This window comes from Mixophyes fleayi, unplaced genomic scaffold (genome assembly GCF_038048845.1).
Source record: "Mixophyes fleayi isolate aMixFle1 unplaced genomic scaffold, aMixFle1.hap1 Scaffold_68, whole genome shotgun sequence".
Lineage (NCBI taxonomy): Eukaryota > Metazoa > Chordata > Amphibia > Anura > Limnodynastidae > Mixophyes > Mixophyes fleayi.
In genome coordinates this window covers 103,974-112,388 of record NW_027448388.1, presented here as the reverse complement: position 1 = coordinate 112,388, position 8,415 = coordinate 103,974, and the positions used below count along the sequence as shown (strand labels likewise).

Genomic DNA, 8,415 nt, shown 5'->3' with positions numbered 1-8,415 from the left:
GTAAGAATGACAAGAGCAAAGAAATAGGAAATAGAAGACGATAAGCAGGAGGGTGGTGTGGCAAGAACCACCCAGGGGTAAGAGGAGGAAGGGTAGTAAGTTGGGGTGGGGGGTGTTCGCAAAGTAAAGGGGACGTCGTACTGGAAGTAGGACATCCAGGGATCCCAGATTTTGTTAACGGTTTTGGAGGAGTTATGCTTAATGTTGGTCATGTACCCCATGCAGTGAGTTTCCCATATCCTGTTAATCACAGCAGTGAGATAGGGGGGAGTGACCTGCTTCCACTCAATGGGGATTTGGCATGTGGTGGCAGAAATAATGTGGCGAGCAAGTTTATTTTGATGTTTAGTGGTCGAAGGGAATCTAAGTAGAAGAAAACATTTTGGATCAAGGGAAAGGGAAATTTGAATCACAGATTTTATCAGGCATTCAACTTCACTCCAAAAAGGGATCGATTTTGGGCAGTCCCACCATATGTGTAGAAATGAGTCTATTGCAGAGCATAAACACCAACATCTTTCCAAGGAGTCAGGTAATATCTTATAGAGGCAGGTAGGGGACGTAGTACCAACAAAAAAGGAGTTTATATAGGTTTTCTTTTATCCAAACACAAATTGAGCTAGAGGCAGCATTGTCCCGTATTTCCAACCAGTCGTCGTCATCGTCAAGGGGGTAACCCAGGTCACCTTCTCATGTCATTTTGTGATGGTCACAGGGAGTTGTAGAAGGGGCGTTAGTTCGGAGTAGAGACCTGGCTTTGATGCTCGGCGCAGACACAATGTCTCAATGGTAGTGAGTGGACGAGAGACAAGACGAGATTTGACAGTAGAGTGGAGGTTGCTAGAGCGAACACCGAAGAGCTGAAAAGGGGGGAAACCATGTAGTCTGGAAGATGATTCCCATATAGCCAGGGAGATTGTGGGATACCACATTGATTTTTACAATACTGATCTTCCCCTAATCATACTACTACCCATACAATCTATTTGAATGCAGCAGTTAGACTAATTTTCCTCATAAAACTTTGTTGTACTGCTGTTCCACAATGCAAGTTTTTACATTGGGTGTCTGTATTATACAGAACCCAAGATAAATAAAAACTTCTATTAAACATGCACGGCTATAAGCAAAACTGCACCAAAGTACATGTCATCACGTGTTTCAAAATATCTCTCACATCGATGCTTTCACGGTGTCTCTCTCAACCATACTCATTACCATCTTCCTGGTTCCGGCAGCAAAGAGCAAGCGGTCATGGATAGCCCTCTTGAATTCTTGGGGCTGGGAAAATAAAGGGAGGGCAACACACAGAAGGGAGGACATGCCCTGTTCTTTATGGCACATTTCTAGAGATTTGTCCAGAGTAAAAAGAGACTGCAAATGTGGCTAACTTGGTTGATGTGTTGGCCCCTAGGTATTTTGTGAAACTACAACTGCCAGTGGTACTTCCCGAAATGTAACAAAAAAAACAAAACAAACCAACACATATATAAAAAAAATGTTTTATTTACTAGAGTACATAATAATCAAATTGGCAAGCTTTAAAATAAAGAAAATACAAGGAGGTCAAACCCTATGTGTAGACATGATTTGTACATACACAACATTTTTTTCTTCTGTCTTTCATGTGCCAAGTGTAACCACCCACCTGTTATGTCCCGAGTGAATTTTGTGTAGCTTGGGGGAAAGACTTGACAGGACATTGCAATTATCACTTCTAGTTATGGCAAATTATAGTAAAACACTTCTGACACCAGTTACGTTGACAGTATCTAGCTCTAACAATCCAATATTAATAATCTTAACATGTAATGGTTCATTATCTAAAAGCTTATTATAAACATAGGGCTCGTACAACGGGGAAGAATAGTCAGCAGCATCACTTGGATGCCATTTAAGAAGTGGTGTTCAACCTTATTTTTTAGCAAATACCTCAACTGTCAGTGTCTATATCCCAGGGCCCCAAAAAGAGAAGATTCCTAATAGAACGCATTACATATCTGACAGTCAGGGGACCACATGAACAGGCTCTGAAAACTTACAGCCTGCCGATAAAGAGAATGAAAATGGATAAGTATGTTTCTAGTGACCCAACATGTTAAAATGTACTCTTAAGGCTGCACTACCATGTAAGTAGAACATTTCAGTTTTCCACTTTAAAATGGTTGTGGAAAGACAAGGGGTAGAATTTCTGAGCATGAGAATCAATCAGGAGAAGCAATATCTATGATTGTGGCTCCCGATTGGTCCTTCTATTTGGACCCTGCTCAACCACAGATCTAGCCAGGACTTGAGACTAACCCATGAGTCACAGGAAAAAATAGTTGCAGAGAGCAACCCCGGGGCTTGGTGAATGGGGTCTTTGTTTGGCCAGTTTTTCACTCTAACTGCAAGTGGTAGCTTTAAATTGATTAATGTGGTACTGCACACATATATAACACAATTGTGGCAATTTAATGTTAACGTTTTAGAATGCAAGGTCTATTTTTCTGAACCTTAAGAAATGCCAGCGGTAGAAAGCACTATGTGGGAGGGCACGGGGCTCAAAATGCCTTGCTGAAAATTAAAGAACTAAAAGTAAAATCAATTAATGTAAGCATTTAAAAAAAACCAAAAAAAAACCAAACAAGTAAAACAAAAACAATTTAGGTTCAAATGCAATTTTAACAAAAAAAATAAGAAAGGCAAAATGGACTCTTAAAACCCATCAACAATACACAATTTTCAGCTTTCATTACTCAAATATATATTAGGCAGAGCTCAGAGAAGTCCACAAAAAATCCTAATTGTGCTGCATTTTGCTGTCCACTAAACCTTGGTTTTCAAAAGCCTCGATTGGGGGGATAAAAATAAAAAATAAAAACTCCCTCCAGGAAATATGTTTCTGTGGGCAGCTTTGTGGGGCAATTCATGATTCATGATTCGATTCATGTCTCAATTCATGATTCAATTCATAATTTATGATTCATTATTCGATTCATGATTCATTATATGATTCATGATTCTTGATTCATGATTCGATTCATGATTCGATTCATGATTCGATTCATGATTCAATTCATGATTCATTATTTATGATTCAATTTATGATTCATGATTCAATTCATGATTCATGATTCATGATTCAATTCATGATTCATGATTAATGATTCATGATTCAATTCATGATTCATGATTCGATTCATGATTCATGATTCGATTCATGTCTCAATTCATGATTCATGATTCAATTCATAATTTATGATTCATTATTCGATTCATGATTCATTATATGATTCATGATTCTTGATTCATGATTCGATTCAGCCTATATATACATGGGTATAGGGTGTGTATGGCAAGTAGTGCAAGCTACAGGCAATGGCTGCATTGTCCAGTGTGGCAAGTAGGACTAGGATCCCCAGGCCGCGTCTGTACCGCAACAGGCGTTTGCTTGATGGATTGGCCGAGGACGAGGTGAGAAGACTATATCGCCTATCGTCCTCTGCAATTTACAATCTGTATGAGATTGTAAAACAGGACCTGGAACCTCGTTACCCTAGTAACTGTGCAGTCCCTGGACTTGCCAAACTGCTTGGTGTTTTGCATTTTCTTGCCTCAGGAACATTTCAGCCCACCTTGGCAGTTATTGCCGGGTATTCCCAGCCCACTTTTTCTAGGATCCTGTTCCAGGTCCTAAATGCCCTCAAAAAGCACACTGCAACGTTTATTAATTTCCCGCAGTCTGCCAATGAGTGGCGTGAGGTCAAAGCTAAATGTTACGCTTTGTCTCAAATGCCCAATGTGCTGGGTGCAATTGATTGCACCCACATTGCCCTTACACCACCCCGTTGAATGGAAGAATGTTTTCGTAATCGAAAACACTTCCATTCCATCAATGTTCAGATGGTTTGTGATGCTAAGCAAAAAATCACTAATGTTGTTGTTGGTTTCCCAGGTTCATCCCATGACTCCTTCATCCTGCAACAGTCGTCCTTATTCCGTAATTTCGAAGCAAGATCCTTTCCAGATGGCTGGCTGCTTGGTAATTTTTTTTTGTAATTTTTTTTTTTTGTTAATTGTGTATTACAGGTGTAGTTGTAAACCCTTAAAAAAATTTAATGATGTGTCACTGTTTTTAAAAATGCTTTTTCTTTTTTTTTTAAGGCAACGGTGGATATGGAAATCGTTCCTGGTTGCTGACTCCTTTAAGCAACCCTGTATCTTCCTCAGAAAAAAGGTACCAATCAGCACACATTCGTACCAGGTGTGTAATAGAAAGAACCTTTGGTACACTTAAAAGCCGGTTCCGCTGTTTAGACCGGTCCGGCGGTGTGCTTTTATATTCACCCTCCAAAGTTTGCGATATAATTATTGGTTCCTGTATTCTTCACAATATTTGTATTGCAAACCAATTGGAGGTTGAAATTGATCCAGACATTAGTTTGGATTTGGACCTTTCTCCTGAGCTTGGTCAGATGGAGGAGTTTGCAACTCATGTTCGTCAACGTGTAATAGAAGATTTTTTTTCATGTAAGTATTACTTTTTTTACAACGGTTAAAATTGATGTGTGTATTTTATAAAAAAAATAATGTCCTTGTACTATTATATATACAGGAATGATGGCAAACTGTGTACCTGGCCCCAAAGGAGGATATAATCTAGCTTTTCAGAAAATGGGTAAGGAAGTGAAAAATAACATCATGGTGAGTATAAAAAATTTTTTATACTTTAAAAAAATGTATTTGTTGTATTGCATTTATATGTAAGGGAGTGATGTGATTGGATATGTCAATTGATAACTGAAATCTTTTGACAATATTGCTGACCCTTAATAATTTTTTTATGAAATGCAAATCAGATTTATTTTTCTTAATAGACTGATACTGACCTAATTTTCTTTTTTCTAATAGATCTCCTAAAAACAAAGCAACATGGATCTTTTGGATATTGGACTGAAAAAAAATATGCAGAGAGAAGCAGTGTGGTGTCCATTTTTTTTTATTTTTTTTCTCTAGGACTATACACAATAAAATAAAAATGACTTATTCCAAAATGTATTCATATATAAGTTTCAAAAAGTGATCACTGCAGTACCTTTTTGAATAATCATCCAACAAAAGTGACTTTAGTCTTAAATATTGTTTCCTTTATTTTTTTGATATCAATAAACAATTTTTTTATTTTTTTTTCGTGATAGGCACTATAGCAGGGGAAGAGAAACGCAGTTTGGTCCCACTGTCATAATTACTAATCAACCACAGACTGTTCACTGCTGCCCTTGATTCCTTAGTGAGTGCTGTCCCCTAAAAATTGTAGTTGGCCTCCCCCCTAGGGACACCCAGCCCAGTGCTGATAGCACTACGGTTCTTCCTAATACCCCTGGCCTGGGGCTTATAAATGGGCATTTTGTTTTTATAAAAAAAAAAATATATATTTATTTGAGGAACTACATGTCCCAGCCAGCAATGTTTGCCTAAATAGTGTGGCCATGCAGCTACTACTCTAACTACAAGCATCAGGATTCCCATGGCACCCAAAAAAGATTGATGCCACTTTGAGAACCAAAAGTGTCTTCATGCTCTTACACACATGGCTGGCTGGGATCTGTAGTTCCACAAATCAAATTGTTAAATAAAAGCACAACACCCTCATTACAACCACAACTCTTTATAAAAAAAAATAAAACCCCAAGAAATACAATAAACACCCTCATGTACACCTTATTCAAAAAAAATAAGAAAAAAAAGTAGCATTGCTGAAATACTCTGTTGCAGCTTTTACTAGAAAGACATGACAGCTACCGTGTTCTGATGCAGATGTACATCTTCTGAACCTAAATTTAAACTTAACCCTAGTGCAGCCGACCTACTGCTGTTTAATTAGAAAAACTCTTGAAAAAATGTCAAAGCGTAACCCATATTTTCAATAAAACAGCACTGGGCAAACCAGCCTGGGTGATTAACACTATAGCAGGGGTAAGAATGTCATAATGATTAAACACCCACAGACTGTTCAGCGCTGAGCTGGATTCCCTAGGGAGTGTGTTCCCCTTTAAAAATGTAAACGAGCCACCCCCCTAGGGACACTCACCCCACTACTGATAGCACTAGGGCTCTTCCTACCACCCTGGGCTGTGGGTAGTAGGGTAATAAAGGAAGAATATTTGTGTAAAAAAGTGAAATGAAATACAAAACCATTTTATGTTGTGGAACTACAGGTCCCAGCCAGCATTGTTGCCCAAAATAGTGTGCGCACGCTGCTACCAGTATAAGTACAAGCACCAGCGTACCCACGGCAGCCAGGGCATGTCGGCACTTGGCAAAGCACAAGTGGAAACATGACGTGACACCCACGGCAGCCTGAGACCTGTAGTTCCACAAAACAAAATTTTTTGTTGGTTTCTTTTATATAAATATTTTTTTTGGGTAATGAGGGTGTTGTGATTTTATTTTACTATTTTGTTAAGTGGGTATGCTGGTGCTTGTACTTATACTAGTAGCAGCGTGGGGACAATATTTTGGAAAACATGGCTGCCTGGGACATGTAGTTCCACAAATCTGAATTTTATTTTTTTTTCCCATACCAAATACACATTTATTACCCTACTACCCAGAGCCCCTGCCTAGTAGGAAGAGCCCTAGTGGTATCAGCCCTGGCCTGGGTGTCAATAGTGGGGTGGCACGCTTACATTTTTCAAGGGGAACACCCTTGTTAGTGAATCCAGGCCAGCGCTGAACAGTCTGTGGGTGTTTAGTCATTATGGCATTCTTACCCCTGCTATAGTGCCTATCACCCAAGTTGTTTTGCTATAATACACCCTGTTGTATCAATACCTTTTTAAAGAAAATGCTATACTTAGTTTAATCCCATTGAAAATTATCTCAAACTGCTATCTTGAGTGTTAAACATTCAACTCTTTCCCTGAAAGTTAATTTAATAATACTATTTCTTACCTAAGCACAACTTTTTTAATTTTAAATTTAATTAAATTAAAAATATGTATGCAAATTTAACCACTAATGACTATATATCAGAGTAGGAGCCATTACAACCGTAATACATGTATACAAAAAAGTTTAGGGTACATGTAAAAATGTCATGTCTATTCTCTCTATTGTCATGTGCTGCATTTTTTTTTTTTCAAAAATGGTTGCAGTAGTTCACAGTAAGCAAGTGTACAACATCCCAACTTTAAAAAATGGAAATACTATCCCCCTAAAATATTGGCTAGGTAACTGCATTTGATGAAGGTGTATCTATCTAATAATTAAAGGAACAATAAATTCAAAAGTAAAATTTTATTGTACAAAATACATAAGATTTTTAATACATTTTTCTTAAGTTCATTCAGTCCCTTGGATTTTCAAGCTGTTTCTTTAAAATGACATCCACCAATTCCATCCGAACATCTGCAAGAATTTTTTTTTATTAAAAGCTTATCTTTGAAATTAATATTACATTTCACATCTAAATACTGGAACATTGATAGTGCTTTAGTTGATATGGACACAAAACATAACCTATTGTTGGACTCTTGATAAGGAGAAAAATGTTAACATTCAAATAGACTGCATTAAAAATGTATGTCTAAGTCAATAGTTATATAGTTTTTTACCTGAAAACTCTAGTTATGTCTGCAATTTTCGATTCCATATTCCTGAAAGTTGTATCCATCCAATATTTGGGTGCAATCTTAAAAAAGTAAAAAGAAAGAAGTGTATGTAAAACCTGTATTTTTTTACAAAATACAAACATAACTTTTAAAACGAGGAAGGATCAGTATGGAGTAGAATATTCATTGTCCATGTCACATGATATCCCTTCCATTCTGCAAAAAAAATAAAAAAATTACATTTTTATGAAAAAGAATAAACTGAAACAAACTCACCAAATATTTAACATTGCTGCCAAGATCAGGCAACGTGGTGTTGACCACAGGTGCTTAATATAGGGAGTGTTGCCTGATCTGCCAATTGAGTTAAAGGGACATACACTGAAGTATAGGAAAGGGCTGCGCATGCGCAGACCCTCAGCATGGAGGACGGCCACGGTTCCTAAATGTCCGGGAAGAAGCACTCACAGTCCGGTGAGTGACAGAATCACAAAGGGGTGCATCAAAACCTACAGTATTGTAAGGAAGAAAGAGACAGGGATAATGGTTTGTAAGATGCACTAAGTACTCCACTAATTGTTTCTACATATTAGGGATTGTGATGTATAAAACTTAACTTTTATTGTTAAAATATACTAAAACAGCGAATTATAACCAAAATAAAATAGAGTAATGAAATTGTTACTTAAAAGCTGGTCCTGTCTCATGTATTTCTCACGAATAAATTATATTAGGCAATCAATATATAGTGTTAATCACAAGCCTGTTATGATATATGAACACAGTCCGGCTATTAGACGTAATGTACTTATATTTAGAC

General features: G+C 37.4%; 1 long non-coding RNA gene across 1 annotated transcript; it reads right to left on the bottom strand.

Annotated features, from left to right (window-relative positions):
* Positions 1-7,266: 7,266 nt before the first annotated feature.
* Positions 7,267-7,884, bottom strand: LOC142135419 (uncharacterized). The gene is made up of 2 exons (XR_012687251.1): positions 7,599-7,884; positions 7,267-7,392 (listed from the first exon to the last, which is right to left on the bottom strand). It is a non-coding gene; the product is annotated as an uncharacterized LOC142135419 (long non-coding RNA).
* Positions 7,885-8,415: the final 531 nt, after the last annotated feature.